Below are 20,798 nucleotides of genomic sequence, written 5' to 3' on the forward strand. Positions count from 1 at the left end.
TGGCCTCTTAGCTTTGTCTTCCATATTTTTAAACAATATGCCTCTGCAGCTATGTCAATTTTGACATTTTCTATTGTCTTCCTAATTCAAGAGTTGACAGTCTATCACTTTTCTGTTCCTCCTGCTTATCTTTCCATTCTCATTATTCCAACTTTTATATTATCATAATTTTTGTTTTAATCAATATCACATATTCATATTACTATGTCTGAGTAAATGTTCTTTGCTGAGCCAAGTCATGAATTATGGTTATATTTTCCCCTTATCCAATTTCTACCTCGAGACAGCCACTTCATTTTCTAGTTATATAATTTTCTATATTTTCAATACTTCCCAAACTCACCCAAATAAACTTTGAGTTTCTTTTTGACATTCTTTTTCCACACAGTTGGACACAGGTAATTCGACTCCTTCCACTTTCCCTCACCTAGAATCTGCTTCCTCTCTTATCTGCAGAACCATCATCCTGAGATTTCCAGGTGCTGTTGCCCAAGACATAAATCCCTTTGCCTCTTTTATGTGTTCTATTTCATTTCGTGAAGTCCATGCTTCCTCTATCACTGTTACTGTACACATCTTGATGTAACTCACCCTCTACTCCTAAAAAACAGTACATAAAAAGTTGTGTGTTTGTGTGTGTGTATGTGTGCACGTGAAAATGTCCAGCAAACTAATATGCTATCCACACAGAGGGTATACTTCCCAGCCTCATTCGCAAATGGAGACACGTGATTAAGTTTTTGCCAATGGAATGTGAGTAGTAGCAATCTCTGAAAAAAGTATATACTGCCTTTTACTCTCTTCTTTTACACTGGCTGAAATGGTGCTGGCAGGTCAGCTTCAACAATAAAAATAACATCCTGGAAGAGGCAGAGGAACAAGATAGAAGGAACTTGGGCCACCACATGATCCTAGGGAACGGACTTCCCTCCCCATCTTAGACTACCCCCTTAGTTCTTGAAGAGTTAATGAGTGCAAAATTGACTTCTATCTTATTTTATAAAGAAATCAACTTCTACCTTGTTCAAGGTAAATATTTTAGAGTCTCTTTGTTAGAACTCTTTGTTACTCTTTCACATTTCTGCTTGTCCAAGATGGATAGCCTGGAAAGATTCAAAGGCTCTGAACAAATGTGATTCAGATATAATTAATCAGTGTGGTTTGTTTTGCTTTTGTTTTTAAATATTTTTATTGTGGAAACCTCTTTTAAAATATGAAAATTAAAAAAAAAACCATAAACCCCTATGTCCTCATCACCTGACTTCAACCCAGATCACCTCCTAACCAATCTTACTTCCATATACCTCTTACTCATTCTCCCAGACTCAGAATTATTTTGAAGCAAATTTGAAACAAGCAAATTTGAAAATATGAAACATATTTTCATCTGTAAATATTTCAGCATGTCTCTAAAAAAATTACTCTGTTAATAGCTCTATTGAGGTATAATTTACACAGAATAAAATTCATTCATTTTTGGTATTCAGCTTGTTAAATTCTGATAGTTATTTATAGTTGTGTAACCTCTATCATGATCAAAATACAGAATATTTCTATCACTGCCAAAGATCTTTCATACCTTTTGTAGACAATTCTCTCCTTTAGCCTTTAGTCCCAACTAATCTGTTTTCTGTCACTATAGTTTCTCCTTTTGTCTTATATAGTTTGTGTTTGATTTTGTTCACTGCTTTTGAGATTCACCCCTGTGATTTGTGCGTTAACAATTCAGTCTCTTTTTTTAATTGGTGTAAGTATTTCATAGTATGAATATGTTATATTAGTCAGTCATATCTGACTCTGTGATCCCATGGATTGGAGGACACCAGGCTCCTCTATCCATGGGATTCTCCAGGCAAGAATACTGGAGTAGGTTACCATTTCCTTCTTCAGGGTATCTTCCTGACCCAGGGATTGAACCTGGGTCTCCCGCATTGCAGAGATTCTTGACCATCTGAACCACCAGGGAAGCCCTATTCATAGTATGAATACACGAGAATTTATTTGTCCATTCACTAGTTGATGGACTATTTCCAGATTTTAGCTTTTAGCAGTATAATGCTGCTGTGAATATTTGCACAGTCTTTGAATGGACATATAATTTTGTCTTTGAATGGACATATAATTTCATCTCTCTTAGATAATATTTAGGAATGAGATTGCCAGATTATATGGAAAGTATGTATTTAACTTGATAAAAAAATTGTCAAACTCTACCAAAGTGACTGTACCATTTTGCATTCCTACTAACAGTATATGACAGTCTCAGTTGGTCACCAGCACTCGGCATTTTCAGTCTTTTTAGTCTAAACATTCTGATGAGTGTATTAGTAGTATCGTATTGCAGTTTTAATTTAATTTTTTCCTGATGGAGCAGCCCTGATGACAGCTTTCTTGCAATATTGTGAAAGATCTCTGAGCCAGAACAATACAGCTAAGGCATTCCTAGACTTTCAAACCTCAGATACAGTGCAAGGTAATAAATGTTTGTTGCTTTATTAAGCTGCCGAGTTTCAGTGATAAGTTGTTGTACTGTAATAGATAACTAACACATCAGCCCTCTGTCAAATATGTGTTTCACAAATATTTTTAAGTCTGTAAATTGCCCTTTTGCTTCTTTGTGTTTTTAAAAGAACTTTTTAAATTTATAAAGTATATTTTTCTAATAATTGTTTTCTTTCAAAGAGTATACTTTTTGTATCCTGTTTAAGAAATTTTCACCTATAATCCGGTGTCACAAAGATTTTCTCCTATGTTTTCTTCTAGAAGTTTCACAGTTTTCCCTCTTTACAATTAAGCATTTGGTTTATTTTTAATTAAACTTTGTTGATGGTGTGAGGTGAGGATTAATGTTCCTTCTTTTTTTCCATACAGGTAACCCATCTGTTACTTTTTTTCTCATGAATTCCTTGGAAAATTTGACCATATGGTGTGCATCGATTTCTGGACTCCCTATTCTGTTCCTCCTATCTATAAGTCTGACCTTATGCCAATACCATACTTTATTGATTACTGTAGCTTTATAGAAGCCTTGAATTAGGTAGTACAAGCCTTCCAACCTTCTGCTTTTTAAGACTGTTTTGGCTATTCTGAATACTTCACTCTTCTCATACATTTTAGAATCAGCCTATCAATTTATTTTTAAAGCATGTTAGGATTATCACTTGGATTGCATTAAATCTATAGATCAATTTGAGGAGAATTGCTGTCTTCATAATACTGGATATTCTGATCCCATACATGTAGTGTATTTCTCCATTTTTTAGATCTTCTTTAATTTGCCCATGTAGTTGTTTACAGTTTCAAGTGTTTAGGTGAAAGAGTATCTGACTTGACCCTTTATAAAACATAATTTCAGTGTCATTATTATCCACCAAATTTAATAATTATTCCTTAATATCATTAAATATCTAGTCAATGTTCATATTTATTTGATTGCTTTATAAACGTGCTTCTCTCTCTTTTTTCTTTTTTACAGTTTATTTGTTCACATTGGGACTTAAATGTGGTTCCATACAATGCAATAGGTTGATAGATTTCTCTTTTAATTTTATTCCCTTCTTTTATCTTTTTCCTGTAATGTTTTCAATGTTGTCAAAGAAAAGAAGTCATTTGTTCTCTAATGTACTAAATAGTCTGAGTTTTTCTGATGACATCTCTCTGGTGTTGCTGACTATGTTCCTCAGTCCTCTATTATTCCTGGATGACCAGATTCCATTTCAGTTTTAGGGGAGAGGACAAGACTAATTCATGGATGATGTTGAGTACATCTGTCAGAAGGTATACAACATCTGTCTCTCTTTTTCTTGATGTCAGCAGCCACCAACAATCATTGTCTATATCCACTAAATCATGAGGGGATAAGAAATGGTAAGATATTATTAATTCTATTACTATGTCTTCATTTACTATATACTTCTATATAGAAAAATACTTGCCCTTACCATCTACTTGGATAGCCTGAAGTATAATTTATATGATTTTTTTAGACATTCTACTGAGTTTAATTGGCTCCAGAAATGCTTGTAGGTCTTTGGTAACCCACTGTGTGTGTGTGTCTGTGTGTATGTACATTCACATATATTTAAGTATTTATGTAATTAAAATAATTTATAATATTGTTTAGATGTCTTGCCTGAGGAGGACCTGATTTTCTGAACCTGAGCTGCCATGACAGGGTTCATAGGCTTTAGAATATTAGTTCTCCCTAATATCACAGAACATAAGTGGGAAAATCACATTGTACAGTCTATTGGTACAAATCTGTGATCTCTCTTTTTCTTTTTGTCGTGGTGGGACTCAGGTGCCACTGAAGATGTTTTGTGAAGGCTTGTTGAACAATACCTAACTTTTTATTCATTTATTTTTTAATTGAAGGAAAATTGCTTTACAATGTTATTTTAGTTTCTGCCATGCAACAATGCAATTCAGCCATAACTATATATATACATATATCATCTCCCTCTTGAGCCTCTCTATATAACAAGTACCTAACTTTTTGAGGGAGGTACCATGGCATATAACAATCATCTAAAGATCCCTTTTTCCAAAACACTGATAAATGCAGTTTCTACAGACTGTGTCTCTTTTCATTTCAGCACTGACAGCTCAGTTCCTCCCCTCACAAAGTTCTAGTTTATCTAGCAAGAGGTTTTCTATATTTAAAAAATAGGCTGATGAGCTGTTATTTGAAAGATGTATCCAGAGTAATATATAAAGTTATGTACTTAGCTACTTAGGTGGGGCAGTGGTAAAGAATCTGCCTGCCAATGCAGGAGATACAAGAGAGGTGGGTTCAATCACTGGGTAAGGAAGATTCCCTGGAGGAGGAAATGGCAACTCACTCCAGTATTCTTGCTGGAAGAATCCCATACACAGAGGAGCCTGGCAGGCTACAATCCATGGGGTTGCAAAGAGTTGGACACAACTTAATAACTGAGCACACATCCAGAGTAATGAGCCTGCTCACATAAAAAGATCAAAATCAAGCCTGCAGAAAAGCAGGTTCTCCTCAGGCAAGACATCTTAAGATAGAACATCCTAACTGCCACTATTTGTCTATGGAAACAACTCTCATCATAAAGAGACACCACTGAAAACCCAAAGACACTTGGTCCCACTGACTCCCCTGAAATGCTCTCCATTCTCTCTATTGTGTCTCCGCAAGGTTGGCCATTGGAGAGAAGGTGTCCATATTCATGCCACATTTCCAATATCCTGACCCCTCTACTCATCTCTCCCAGACCAAACCTCACAAAAACTGTCAAAAAGTGGTCCCTTTTCTGTTAGGGGCTCCCCCATGTTCCCCAAGAACGAACCTACTATTCAAAGTTCTCAACCAAAAATCTTCTCCATCCACCAAAGTCAATACCCTGCAGTGGCAGATCATTTGACCCTCAAATGACTCTCAATGAGTATTTATCAAAGGGAAGAGAAATGATCAATCCTTTTCCAAAACAAAAGGAGACATTTCAGTGAAGGGGAGAGTGAAGGAGAAGGAAATAAACCTTTCCTGGCCTCTGTTTGTGCTAAGAAATGGTCCTAGATATTTTATTATATTAATATGGACATTTCATTGCATTATTACTAACACCAACACCAATTTTAACATTAACAAATACTGACTCTGATACTGATAATAATGTTGACACCAGTACTAGTGCAAATATTAATAGAAATACTATCTACTGATACCAATACTAGCAAATATTGATATTGATACTGATACTAACACAACATTTTCAGGTTTTAATCCACATGGAGGGATCCAAAGAGAGTAAAACTCCTGGCTTCTTACCCTCTCCCTTGCCTATCCTCTTCATGGAGAAGGAATGAGTTATCTAACAGAAAGGCCGTAATCCCTGAAGATTAGTCACTTTTCATCTCTGCCTGTCCAAGAACTGCCCACAAGAGGCAGTGAACCTAGGTAAGAGTGTCTATAGAACTCAATGTCTTTCAGGTCCTGTCTAAAGGCTTGGATCTGAGGGCTGGTGGTACAGAAAGTAGGTTGGCCCATTTGACAACCTAGCTAAGTGACCCCTCCAACAAAGCACCATCCATCACAAACTTGATACTTTCTGGAGCAGGATGAAAATACCCAAGACTTGGAACACAGGGCTCAATAAAGAAATAGAAATTAAGAGTTTTTGTACACATTGGATGGGGAAAATGAACTGACCTGGGACTGGAACTGTTTACACTGAAAATTTCTAAATTTCCTAAGAAGACAAACATCTCAAAAGCCTTCCTCTGAGAGAGGAGATAATAGAGTCCTTCCTTCCATACTACCTGTTGTGGACTGATTTGTGTCCCCTACAGATCATATGCTGAAGTCCCAGCACCTCAGATTGTAACTGTATTTGCAGATAAGAACTTTAAAGAGATAATTTAGTTAAATGAGATCATAAGGGAGGCCTCACATTCAATATGACCAGTATCCTTATAATGAGAGGAAATTTGGACTCAGACGTGCAGACACATAGAGGCAAGGCCATGTGAAAACACAGGGAAAAGACAGCCATTTGCAAGCCAAGGAGAGAGGCGTTGGGAGAAACCAATCCAGACAATGCCTTTGTCTTGAACTAGCCCCCAGAACTGTGACAAAATTAATTTCTGTTGTTTCATTAAGCCACCTGGTCTGTAGAGCTTTGCTACAGCAGCCCCAGCTGTAGCTGTGCTTAAGTTCACAGATCATGGGCACTGAGCAACAAGCATGGACTCAGAGTCAACCTGGCAGAGGCATCAAGACACCTTTCTCTGTTTCTGCTCCTTCCCTCTCCTCTGAACCTGTGTTATGGTCGGTGGCAGCATAACATTTGTTCTAGAAATGTGATTCTTCCTGAGGTAGCAGTGGTTCCTGCATTTCTATCAAAGGAAAAAAAAAATCTACCCACTGTTATTTTTAATTTCCCTTGGATTTGAACTTATTCCCACAACAGAGGAATCTGAGGAAGAGCTCAGGGGTGAATTCATTTAGGGTGGCCAGATAACACGCAGGATGCCCAGGTACATGTGAATCTCAGATAAATGACGAATAATTTTTTTTAGTCTAAGTATATTCAAAATACTGCATAACTATTAGTCATTGTTCTGAATTTCATATGTAACTGGGCATCCTGTTTGCTAAATACAGCAACTGTACATTCAGAGCATCTTACTAACAGAAAATAAGACAGTAAACCAACAAGAGATGTGAAAACTACCAAGTCCTTGAGAATAAGAAGCAGGAACTCACCTTAGTATCTGCACCACCTATTCACACACACACACACACACACACACACACACACACACCATGAGGTACTCAGCACAGTGTCTGCCTCAAAAGCACCAATGACCAGTTGTTGAATCGAACTAAGGTTTTAAAATTCAATTAATGTCTCCATTCAAGAAGACCATGAATGGCAAAATGCTACTAAAAAGTATAAATTAAAAAAATAAGTCAACAATTACCTGATTCTAAAGCTAAAAGGAGTTAAGAACCACCTCTCTATTGCCTTATTCCTTAGGGGTTGGGGATAAACATGGCTCAGTGTGCTTCCATGACTTATCTAAGACCTTTTATTTGGCAGTAGCTTATCTGGGGTTATAATCAGACCACCCTAAATTTGTAATGCTCCTCCCACACCCTGACAATAAAAATATTTCTGACAAAGGCAAACATTTTCTGGCCTAGAAAATTCCATGTCTACCTTCTCGACCAGCTGCTTCAGCCATGTAAACAACCAACATCCACCAAGCTATTATGCATATTCTTTAGAGAAATCCAAGAAAGAGCTTTGCCCTTTCTTAAGCTCATAAAGAGTACTCTTACAGATGGGTGAAACAAAATAATAGGTCAAAAATAAATATAACTGCTGAAAAATTTTTAAGGCCTTTTACGTGAAACTGCTTTTCACTGATAGACACATCCGATTATACTAAAGAGCTTCTTTATCCATTTTTTTAAAGGGTGGCAGCCTCAGTTCAATAGTGTTAGTGAGACAATCCCTTAAGCTGTGTCAAAATGCCAGTTATCCGAGATGCCACCCAGATTTGAATGATTTAGAGAGAGACAAAACACACAGAAAGAAGGAATCATCTTTTGACTACTGCTGCTTTTGACAAGGCCCCTCCCCCCCTTTTTCCTGAAGCATCTTTCTCTATCAGTGGTGACAAGTATCAATCAAACCTTCCATAGCTGAGGAAGGGGGAGGAATGGGCAGTGAAGCCAAGGAGAGGGGCAGGAGGAAGAAACATGAAACATTCTTGAACAATTGCTCAAGGAAGATTCCCTATCAGTGTGTGGTCTGGGAGAAAGAAGTCTTTTCCTCCCCCCACCCCACCCCCCAACCCCCGCTTCTAATCTCTAACCGACTATTTACCTCTTTTTATCAACTTGAATCTCTCTGTTGCTCCAAAGGCTCCAAAACAAATCGCTGGTCAGCCAGGATTAAGCTGCTTTGTTGCCAACGATTAGCAGGTTTGCTTGTAGTTTCAACATCTTCAGCAACAGCTGAATGTCAAATGATTCAGGAAATACTAGCCTTATTTTGGCCAAAGCCATATAAATGCTTGAAATAAAATGGGGGAACATTATCCTATAGAGAAGGTTCTAGAACATTCCATGTACATGTTTAATATGGGCAGAATGAGAACTCTGTCATTTGTATTTCTGTCTTTTTTTTTTTTTAATGCAGTCATGATTTTGAAAAATATCACATACAGCAACCTCTTGTCTCAAAGAAAACATCCAGTTTAAGTCCTAGACTCTAGGAAATGTTTAATCCAAACACATTTACACAGAGGCACATTTACCAACAAAACAAAACACTCATGAAGTATTTTGAGGTTCAAAATCCACATTGCAAAAAAAAACAAAAAAAAATCCACATAGCATTCATTTTTTTGAATACCTACTATGTTCTAGGTACTGTGTTGGAAAATAAAGAAATAAAAATAATAAAATCCATTCCCAGTTTTCAAGAGTTGTCTACTGCACTCACTTATATACACTTTAATCATTAAAAAACCCTCAATAATATAATTACCTGGGGCTCTGCTATGTTATTTATGCAGCCTTGAAGGTCCGGGACTATACTTTCATCTTCTATATCCTCTAACAGTGGTCCCCAGTAGTTTTGGCACCAGGGACCAGTTTTGTGGAACACAATTTTTCCACAGATCAGGAAGGGGGAGGAATGGTTTAGGGATGATTCAAGTGCATTACATTTATTGTGCACTTTATTTCTAATCTTATGCCACCACTGATCTGACAAGAGGTACGGGTCTGTGGGCTGGAGGCTGGGGACCCCTATTCTATTATACTTCACACCAATCTTCCAAATAGTAGTTTCTCAAGGTAGTATCATGATGTAGGGAAAGGTACTAATAGAGAGTCAGAGGCTCAGGCTCTCATTGATTTTGTGGACATAGACAAACCCCTTAATCAGTGGGTCCTTTTGGCTTTCTGCATTTATAATGAGGGAAATCCCTTTCCATCCTCCCTTTCAATGCCAATGTCTGTGATTCCTTGACCTTGGGGCAAGGAGACTGAATAGCAGACTTTAAGGATCTTTTCTGATATTAAGCAACTTGAGGGCAGAATTTGTCTCTCTCACTGAATCCTCAACGACACAGAGGACTGTAATAAAGATTGACATGCTTGAAATTTATGTCAAAAGTCTATGAAGCAGATAAGAAAGCAGTGAGAGTAGCTTCAGCAAGCTCCTAGGGCTCAAGATATAGGAAAGATCTAGAGCAGACACAACTTTATATATGGTAACATTTGAGGCAACCAGCATGTCCATGGGTCTTACAGACAGGAGGGGATAATTGTCGAGTACTCCCAGGTAATAATGTACTATAGGAATGGGACCTATAGGACTATAGGATGAAGAGAAGACCACAGAGAAGAAATACTAGTAAAGAAATACTAGCTTTACAAATGAGACTTTCCCCATTTCCCTTGTGTAAATATATTTTGCCTACAAGGAAAATTTCTCCCATCCCTGAGTGAATCTACTTCCTGTCCCTACCTGGATGCCCCACCTCAAATTAGGAACACAATAGTGCACTTACCTTGTGTGGGGTACCAGGAGGGGACTGGATCAAGCCCAAGAGTGTTACCTGTCCTGCTTCTTTCTCAGGAATCTTGCTTTATCATTTCTCTCATCTTCTGCAGTACCACCAGGCTCCTCCTCTCCATCATCTTCTTTCACTCAGTCTACAAACATGCTCAATTTATTTTAATCCGTTCATTCTTAAATTGTAAATCACTTTGGATTTTATTTAAATACTCTCTGGGAATGACATCTGTTTTTATCTTTCCCATTTTTATAGTTTTCAATTCTTTTTCTTGTCATTGCTGTCTAGAGTCTTAGATATAGGATTGATTAGACATGGTGATAGTAAATATCTTTGCCTTATTTCATAGCTATAAGGGAATGACTTTAGTGTTTGCAGTAAATATTTATTAGCGATCTTTTGCCAGATGAAGCATATTTCTTCTATTTCTAGTTTGCTAGGAGAATTTTTTTGCAAATGTGCTTTAATTGTATTAATTTTTCTGTATCTCTTTATATGATGAATTACAATGATAAATTTTCTAGTGATAATCCTAACATCCATTTCTGGGATGAGCTCAAATTACAGAGTGCTTTTCTAAATGAGCTTTGCTAATAATTTTTGTGGGGAGCTGCCCGTGAGAATGGGGTCCTTTGTCTGAAGGACACAGCTCTGGGAGCTGCCTCAGTCCTTGAGGGTTTGCTTGCAAACATAGCTCTCTGTCCCGCCACCCCAGAGATTAGGTGCTTATTTACTGCAGGCACCTGGAGTTCTGTGCAAACTTCTCACGCACAGAGAAATGTTATCTGGTGTAAGAAATAATAACAGGGAGCCATTCCCATGCTCTCAAGATTTCTTGTAACTGTTTGTAAGATGCATAGGCCAACTAAGAAAAAATGTCAACTGTCTTGTCTTTCTCACGCTTTTCTGTATAAATATGAGATGTTGAATAAAGTTGGTGTCAGACTGCGTCCCTTCGTGGTGACGTGTCTGAACCTCTCGACCCCATCTTTGTAGTCTTTTGCTTTAGTTTCTTTCTTAGCCCCACCGTGCACGTTCTCGGGACCTGATCGACTTTGCCGGCTGGCTCCGGCAAATTTTTAGAATTTTTCATCTACATTCATGAGTGAGTTACACTTTTTTTAAAGTTTTTTTGGTGTGGACTATTTTTTTAAAGTCTTTATTGAGTTTATTGGGGGATTCCCTGTTGGCTCAGAGGGTTTGAGTTTATTACAATATTGCTTCTGGTTTAGGTTTTGGTTCTTTGGGATATTAGTTCCCCAACTAGGGATCAAACCCACATCACCTGCACTGGTAGGTAAAGCCTTAACTGCTGGACCACCAGGGAAATCTCCATGAATGAGCTATATTTAATTTTCCTCTCATAGTTTTCTTGTCTACTAATATCAAGCTTACACAAATTCCCAAAATCAGCTGAGTAGTAAAACTTTTTTTCCCCTTGGAGAAAGATCTAAGATTAGGATTAGCTATTTATTGACTATTTTCTAGAGTTTATAAAAATCATGAGGGCATGGTGTTTTTATTGTAGGAAGATTTTAAGTTACAGATATAATTTCTCTAATGATTATAAGACCACTCAGATTTCTACATTATTTTGCATCTACTTTGGTTATTTGTAATAATTTTCTAGAGATTTGTCTTCAAAATATTTTGTTATAAAGATACTTGTCATTTTCTCTTATTATCTTTTAAATTTATGTTGCATTCATAATTATGTCCCTGTTTTCATTTCTAACATCAGTGAAGTTTTTCTTCTCTTTCTCTATTGATCCTACCAAAGGCAGGAATATTGGTCTTCTAAATAAATTAGGTATTGTTGATTTCTTTGTTGATTTTCTCAGTTTTATATTTATTTTATTTTTCATCTATTTTGTTGTTATATTAGTATATTGGATTTCTTTTTAATTTCTCTGGATTTCTTATGTTGTTCTTTGTATAACTTACGTTATTTAATTCATTAGCTTTTGACCTATCTTTTTTCTAGATGAAAGCATTCAAGTCTGTGAATTTCTCTACTATAGCTGTGTCCAACAGGTTTTATAAATATCTTTTTTATTATTCACATGATATTTATACTTTCCAGTATCATATTTTCTATAATTCATAAATCATTTCAAAGTATGCTTTAGATTTCCAAATGTATAGTTTTAAAAAATTATCTTTTCAATATCAATCTTTAATTTAATTGTGGTCTTATATACACTATTCCTTAAATTTGTTGATATCTTCTTTATGATATATAATACGGTCCATCTTTATAACTTTTTCATATGCTTAGGCAGTATCCCATACTTGCCTATTAGAATAATCTCATTAGTTTTATTCATCAAGTCTTCTATATAATTTCCTTGTTTGATTACTGTTTTGGAGAGATTTGTCATGGTAAGTTTTGAGGGTTGTGGCTGCTAAGGAAGAGCACGGCATGGTTGTGGTAAGAGTGAGGAAAGAGCACTTGATGTTATACCACCCTGCCCACACCCACTTCCTTGGTGCACATCACGTCCCACTTAACTGCTTGGCATGCTGGAAGACGACAGGTCTCTATACAACTTTGTGTTTTACTTCTTTTCTTGAACTTTTCCCCCAATTCTCTCACATATTTAATATTACTAAAACATTAGGTCACTTACTCTGTTTCCCTGTCATGGCTCGCCTTTGCTCCTGCTGTTCCCTTCTCTTTTAATTATCTTCCCCAATCCACATACACATATTAAAAGCCCCACATCCTTTGATACTTTATATAGAAAACTATAAGGTCTCCATCCCAAAACTATCGGATCTAAAAATGAATTCAGCAAGGTTTCAGGCTACAAGATTAACATAGAGAAATCTGTTGTGCTTCTATACATTAATAATGAAATATCAGAAAGAGAAAGTTTTAAAAAATTCTGTTTAAAATTGCACCAAAATGAATATCTAGGAATAAACTTGACCAAGGAGGTGAAAGAACTATATTCTGAAAACTATAAAATACTGATGAAGAAAACTGAAGATTATACAAAGAAATGAAAGGATATCCTGTGTTTTGGGGCTGGAAAAATTAATATTGTTAAAATGGCTATGCTACCCAAGGCAATCTAGAGATTTAATGCAATCCCTATCAAAATACCTATGGATATTTTTTGCAGAACTAGACCAAATAATTCTAAAATTCATATGGAACAAATGATCCTAAATTGCCAAAACAATTTTGAGAAAATAACAAAGTTGGAGATATGACCCTCCAAGACTTCAGACTATATTACAAAGCAACTGTAATCAAAACAGCATGGTATCAACACACTCTCTCTCTCTCTCTCTCTCTCTCACACACACACACACACACACAAAACCACAAAGATCAGTGGAACAGAATATAGAGAGAACAGAAATAAACCCATGCACTTATAATCAATTAATTTACAACAAACAAGAATATATACAATGGAGAAAAGACATTTTTTTCAACAAGTGGTGCTGGGAAAGCTGGACAACCACTTGTAAAACAATGAGATTAGACCATTCTCAGGGACTTCTCTGGTGGTCCAGTGACTAAGACTCTTGGCATGGGTTCAATCCTTGGTCAAGGAACTAGATCCCACTTGCCACAGCTAACAGTTTGTATACTGCAATGAAGATCAAAGATTCTGAGGGCCACAACTAAGATCTGGTGCACCCAAATAAATAAAAAAATAAATCTTTTTTTAAAAAGAAGATTCCCTCACATACTGTACAAAAATAAACTCAGAATCCTTAAAGACCTAAATGTAAGAGTGGAAACCATAAAAAATCCTTGAAGACAACATAGGCAGAACATAATTTGACATAAACGATAGTAATATTTTTTTTGGATTGGTGTCCCAAGGCAAAGGAAACAAAAGCAAAAATTAACAATTGGGACCTAATTAAACCAACAGCTTTTGCACAGCAAAGGAAACTATCAACAAAATGAAAATATTATGGCAGAAAAATACTTGCAAATGATGTGACTAACAACAGTTAACATCCAAAAAATATAAACAGCTCTTATAATTCAGTATCAAAAGAAAAACCCAACCAAAAAGTGGGCTGAAGACCTGACTAGATGTTTTTTCTTTTTTTTCCAAAGAAGACATACAGATGGCTAATAGGCACATGAAAATATGCTCAACATCACAAATTCTTGTGTGCTTAGTCATTCAGTTGTGTCCAACTCTTTGTGACCCCGTGGACTGTAGACTGCCGGGCTCCTCAGTCTATGGGGATTCTCCAGGCAAGAATACTGGAGTGGGTTGCCATGCCCTCCTCCAGGGGATCTTCCCAATCCAGGGTTCAAACTCAGGTCTCCCACATTGCAGGCAGATTCTTTACCATCTGAGCCAAATCAAAAAACAGATATCACTTCACACCTGTCAGAATGGCTATCGTCAAAAAATCTATAAATAAGAAACATTGAAGAGGATGTGGCATATGCAGAACAGAAACAGATTCACAGATACGGAAACCAAACTTGTGGTTACCAAAGAGAGGAGTGGGGAGGGACAAACAGGGGTATGTGATTCACAAACAACTGTATGTAAATAAGCAACAAGGCTCTAATATATAGCACAGGGGATCATAGTTATTATCTTATGATAACATAATGGAGTATAATCATAAAAATACTGAATCATTATGCTGTACACCTGAAAATAGTGTAACGTTGCAAATTAACTATACTTTAATCAAAAGTCATAAAATAAAAACCCCTATGTCCTTTAAGAATCTTCTCAGATTCCTCCTTTCTCTAAAAATCAATAGTACTCACTGTATTTCTCAGTTTTTAATTGCCTTATTTGGTATTGCAGATATTTTCATGAACATATATATTCTTTGTGACTCTTTGTGACCCCATGGACTGTAATCCACCAGGCTTCTCTGTCCCTGGGATTCTCTAGGCAAGAATATTGAAGTGGATTGCTATGCCCTCCTCCAGGGGATATTCCATATACATGTATCTATTCTCTTTTAAATTCTTTCCCTATTTAGGTTGTTGCATACTATTGAGCAGAGTTCCCTGTGCTATACAGTAGGTCTTTGTTGGTTATCCATTTTAAATATAGCAGTGTGTACATGTCAATCCCAAACTTCCTGACTATCCCTGACCGTTCCCCATTGGTAGCCATAAGTTCTACAACTTGATCATTTTTGTAGCCCCACACTACCTAGGAAAGTATCAATATATAAATACTAAAAGAATAGGCAAATTTTCATATTCAAATGCAGAAATTTTCATGTCTATAAGTTCACTAATTAAAAATCACTTTGAAAGAATCTGTCTGCCTAAACATCATAAATGTTCTGGGATAAAGCAAACTAATTATAGGATATGAATAGACTTCCATAAATACTACTGACATTTTTACACTAATTGTTGTGTAATTCAAGACCCAGATGTTCCAGACTTGTTGTACTAAAACAACTTGAATCAATTTGGCAGCTCATTTCACACCCCTGGCAGGCTTTGTGACACATCACATCCCATTTCCTACTTAGCTGGATTTGTCAACATTTTCTCCAATGTGGTAACTGAATGGCTAAAGATAGAGCATCTAGAGAGGCTCAATGTTAAGATAAAAAAAACAGTAAGATACTCATTTTAGAAGTTGCTTTCAAATTTGATTTTTTTTCATGAAATATTAATAATTAAGATGATCTTTCTTTAGACAAAGTTGACTTCCCTGGTGGCTCAGACGGTAAAATGTCTGTCTACAATGTGGGAGACCCAGGTTCGATCCCTGGGTCGGGAAGATCCGCTGGAGAAGGAAATGGCAATCCACTCCAGTACTATTGCCTGGAAAATCCCATGGACAGAGGAGCCTGGTAGGCTACAGTCCATGGGGTTGCAAAGAGACGGACACGACTGAGTGACTTCACTTACTTACTTACTTCACTTATGTTCCCTGCTTACTTACCTTTTATGCAGAGTACATCATGCTAAATGCCAGGCTGGAAGACTCGCAACCTAGAATCAAGATTGCCAGGAGAAATATCAACAATCTCAGATATGCAGATGGTACCATTCTAATAGCAGAAAGCAAAGAGGAACTAAAGAAGCTCTTGATGAGGGGGAAAAAGGAGAGTGGAAAAGCTAGCTTAAAACTCATTCAAAAAACTAAGATGATGGCATCTGGTCCCATCACTTCATGGCAAATAGATGGGGAAAAAATGGAAACAGTGACAGACTTTATTTTCTTGGGCTCCAAAATCACTGTGGATGGTGACTTCAGCCATGAAATTAAAAGACACTTGCTACCTGGAAGAAAAACTATGACAAACTTAGACAGTGTCAGGAGATGCCTTGATGGCATCACTGACTCAATAGATGTGAGTTTGAGCAAGTTCCAGGAGACAATGAAGAACAGGGAAGCCCGGTATGCTGCAGTTCATGTGGTCACAAAGAGTCGGACACAACTTAGCACCTGAACAGCAGCAATGTTTATAATGATTTTCAGAAGAATTTTTTTTCCCTATGGAAGCCTACACATATAGGTGCACCTTGTAATGGTATCAAGGTGGTAGAGGTCTGAGTATAGAGTGAGCCACATCACCTGGGTCTGAATTCAAACTCCACCATTTACTAGCCTGAGAGTTTAATCAAGTTATGTAACTTGTCTGTACTTCACTTTCCTCATCTATAAGTGGCTTTAATCCTAGAACTTGTCTAACAGTGTTGTGTGTGCATGCTCAATCACTTTGTCATGTCCGACTCTTTGGGAGCCTGTGGACTGTATCTCACCAGGCTCCTTAGTCCATGGGATCTTCCTGGCAAGAATACTGGAGTGGATTGCCATGCTGTCCTCCAGAGGATCTGCCCATGTCTTCTTGTGTCCTGTGTTGAACCCATGTCTCCTGCATCTCCTGCATTGGCAGGTGGACTATTTACTACTGAGCCACCTGGAAAACCCCTAACAATATTGATGCGAGCATTGAGATCTCATAAACGCAAAGTTTTTAGGGGAATGCTTTTCACACATGACAAGTGAATTCCTATAAGGTTAATACTGTGCTTGGAGATCCAATTACAACAATCTCTCACTTACATGATGAATTTATGTGCTTTTAAAAATAAAGTAATGAAGAAATTTGAACTTAAAATATGTATACCTGCACTATCTTTGAAATAGCTTGTTTAAAATTCTTGCCAATTCTGGTGGTTCCATATGTCAGCAAAAAAGTTCAGAAATGCTCATAGTGACCCTGGAAAAAGAATAAGAAACTCTTCTCAGTCAAATGCAAGACTTTCTCTGGAGAATCCACCTTCTAGTTGCTGTTGTTAAAGGGCTCTGAGATAATATTTTATGAAATCCTGAATGCTTTATTGTTTTTCTTCATTTTATAAACTAATTCATTTGATTTAAACATTTTGATTAACCACTACTTTTCAACACCTTAGTCATCCATTATATGCATTTGTGAGTCTGGTCTGTATTCTAACTTTACATCTGCTTTTAACCTTTCATGTCAAATGAGACATTTTAATATGGATTTTAATATGGGGATTCTAAGTGTACACTGAGATAATAAATTACTGGGTTGGATTTTGCCAGATGAACAGACTCTTTCAAGTATAACCAAAAACCTAGTTCCCCCAATGGCCTGAAAACTAAACACATCTATAAAAACACTTACCTTGAAGTCAGTGAGTTGCTGATTTGTGCCATGGGATCTGCTGGTTTTTATCACCTGAAAGTGTCTTCTTTAATCATCGTTGAAATGTACGTTTTCACTTGGATGGTATTTGTGATTATCTCAGTTCACTAAACTGCAAACCTGATTATTCTCCCAATTAAAACAGCAGTGGTTGCCTATTTCTCAGCAAGACACATGGATCCACGACAGGGTCTTGAATGACCAAGATTTCATTTCTTTCTCAGAATATTTTATACGATTCAGTAATCAGTAAAATTGGTTCTTCTACAATGGGCACCCTCTGTCATTAGTGAGAATTAGCAAAGTTCTATTGCCTTTAAGAAAAAATAAAGTGGTCTATTACTGTGAATGAATGTGCTCTTTTTTGTGTGAAGACTCCTTTTAATTTTAAGGAGGGCTTTCATGCCTTTGTGTTGTGAATTAAATCACCATTTCATGAGGTTTATCTTTGGCCAGGAAGGAAGAAAATCAATCTTTCATTAAATCGGTGAGACCAAAAAATCATGCTCACCAGAAGGACTGTAGACCTGGCAGGCGCAAGCACGTGTCCAATCGAGAGTGTCCAGGGACACGTCACCCTTCATCCCGTGCTCAGACACTGCAAAATGTACATTATTCCTCATAAGGAAATACCACACAATTTTCATTGGAAGGACTGATGTAGAAGCTAAAACTCCATTATTTTGGCCACCTGATGTGAAGAGCCGACTCATTGGAAAAGACCCTGATGCTGGGAAAAATTGCGAACAGAAGGAAAAGGGGGCAACAGAAGATGAAATGGTTGGATAACATCATGGATTCTATGGACATAAGTTTCAGCAAACTCCAGGAGATAGTGAAGAACAGGAAAGCCATGGAGTTGCAAAGAGTCAGACACAACTTAGTGACTGAACAACAACAATATAGTTTTTCATTGTAAACAGCTGCATTAATGTCAATATTCCTTAAGTGGCTTGTTGACGTGTGGGTTTGGATATATTGGAGTTAAATCTCATGTGCTCTGAAGTATAACATGTGCAACCTGTCCTGAGAGCAATCACACAGCCTATAGATTTGTTATGACAGAACCTCCTTGGCAAACATGTTAGCTGGTGTTTCCTGGTGGGCTGGGTTGGAACTTCAAATGTCAGGTCCTCTACAATGCTGTATGTGTGTGTGTGTGTGTGTGTGTGTGTGTGTGTGTGTGTGTGTGTAGGGAGAGGTTGGGGATGCCAATGGAGATGAAAAAGGGGATCAAACCAAACTGAGATGAGAGACAACACTGGTTCAGTGAAAAGAGCCCAGGTCCTGGAACCAATTTCAAGCCAGCTTTGTCACTTACCCACTCGCTACCTTGGGCAGGTTCACTAGCTGAACTGTGACTCCTTATTTATAAAATGGACATATGCTTAACTCATATAGTAGTTAGAAAGATTCTTGATAATGAATGTGCTTATTCCATAGTAGGTGTATCAGTTTGTTTCCATTGTGTAGCAAACCAACCCTTGAAGGTGGTGGTTGAGTCCCCTCTCTTGAGTGCTTTAGAAAGAGCACTCAAGATGACTCCTTGAGTTTTTAGGTATTTTTTCTCAAAAACATATAGATAAGATTAAATGCACATGAGGGATTTCCATTAGGCTGCAAATAGGCACTCTATAAAAGTCGGATAAAATAAAACCTGCCTTGTGAATTTCTTGTGAGCACTGAGTTATTTCATATAAATGCTTAAAATACTGCCTAAAACATACAAAATGCTCCAGAAATTCTACATATTATCATTATTGTCATCATCATCTTCATCAGAACAGGACCAAAATGTCATCAGGGTCCCAGGAAGTCCTTGGGAACAGCTTTGGTTCTTGTTTCTCCTCTTCCTTTTGTCTAATCTCTCACCTATCTCTCTTCTCTGCATCACTTTCAGGACTTCTTTCTCTTTCTACAAATTGGTTTCCTCCTACTATCTTCCACATGTTTTTTGGTTTCTCACGATTTTGAAGTGCAAATATCCCTGGGCTGCCATGCTAAGTTAGCACTCACCTTCAGCTGTACTGCCAGGTGGAAAATTCCCTTCATGTTTCCCACCATGAAAGAAGCTGATTAGTCCAGCTTATCTTTCTGCATTGGCCATAGGTGGTTAGATAGCCAGCTTAAGATTGACTCTCCTTGGATCAGATATCCATCTCTGGTCCAATCAGCTGTGGATGAGAAAAGTGGGTGATTTCTCTTGGAAAGGGGTATGGGGGGTATAAATAAGATTTCTCTTCTCAGTACTCTTCCAAACCATATTGGTCTGGTGAATTGAGAAGGAAACCCTGAGGATGCAGATGGCAAAAACTGTTGCTTTATCAGGATGAAGGTAGGAACTGGAGACAAAATGTGCCTGAACTTCCAGTAATGGTTGAGGAAGAACTGGGGAAAGAAGTCAGGAAAAATAAAGAGGCTATATTACCAGTAAATACAGCTCTGAAAACTAAAGCATTCAACCCACCATTATAGATCTTTTATCACGTGCAAAAACCCTTCAGATACTTCATTAATAAAACATCAGTGTTTACTGAATGTTACCATGCACCAGGACTTTCTATGTGGCACTAGTGGTAAAGAACCTACCTGCCAATGCAGGAGACATAAAAGGCTCAGATTTGATCCCTGGGTCAGGAAGTTTCCTGGAAGAGAGCACGGCAATCCACTCCAGTATTCTTGCCTGGAGAATCCCATGGACAGAGGAGCCTGACAGGCTACAGTCCACAGGGTCACAAAGTGTCAGACATGACTGAAGTGACTTAGCACACACGATGCACCATGTACCAGGCACTAAGATAAGTCCTTGACATGTACAACATGCATTTCTCTTTTTTACTAAGTGAAAAAAGTAAGTTTTATTGGGGTACAGCCGATCGATGAAGTTGTGATAGTTTCCAGTGAACAGCAAAGGGACTCGGCCATACATATACATGTAACCATTCTTATTTAGCCATAACAACAACTCTGGGTCAGACAAAGAGACCGTCAAAATGCCTCACAGCCTCGATGACCCAGACATAAAGTGATATGAGCAGACGCCAACCAGAAGTAACTGGTGAGACCATGCAGGGTTTAATGTCAGC

At 37.5% G+C, this 20,798-nt stretch overlaps 1 protein-coding gene across 1 annotated transcript in view; it reads right to left on the reverse strand.

The window, feature by feature from the left end:
* C5H12orf42 (chromosome 5 C12orf42 homolog) overlaps positions 1 to 20,798 on the reverse strand; it is a 246,541-nt gene that overhangs the window by 37,225 nt on the left and 188,518 nt on the right. The window contains 4 exon segments of the mRNA XM_059887270.1: positions 8,361 to 10,201; positions 15,975 to 16,024; positions 17,167 to 17,259; positions 19,729 to 19,886. The gene's annotated coding sequence lies outside the window, so the exon portion shown is untranslated.

The sequence above is a fragment of the Bos taurus genome, chromosome 5 (assembly GCF_002263795.3).
Source record: "Bos taurus isolate L1 Dominette 01449 registration number 42190680 breed Hereford chromosome 5, ARS-UCD2.0, whole genome shotgun sequence".
Lineage (NCBI taxonomy): Eukaryota > Metazoa > Chordata > Mammalia > Artiodactyla > Bovidae > Bos > Bos taurus.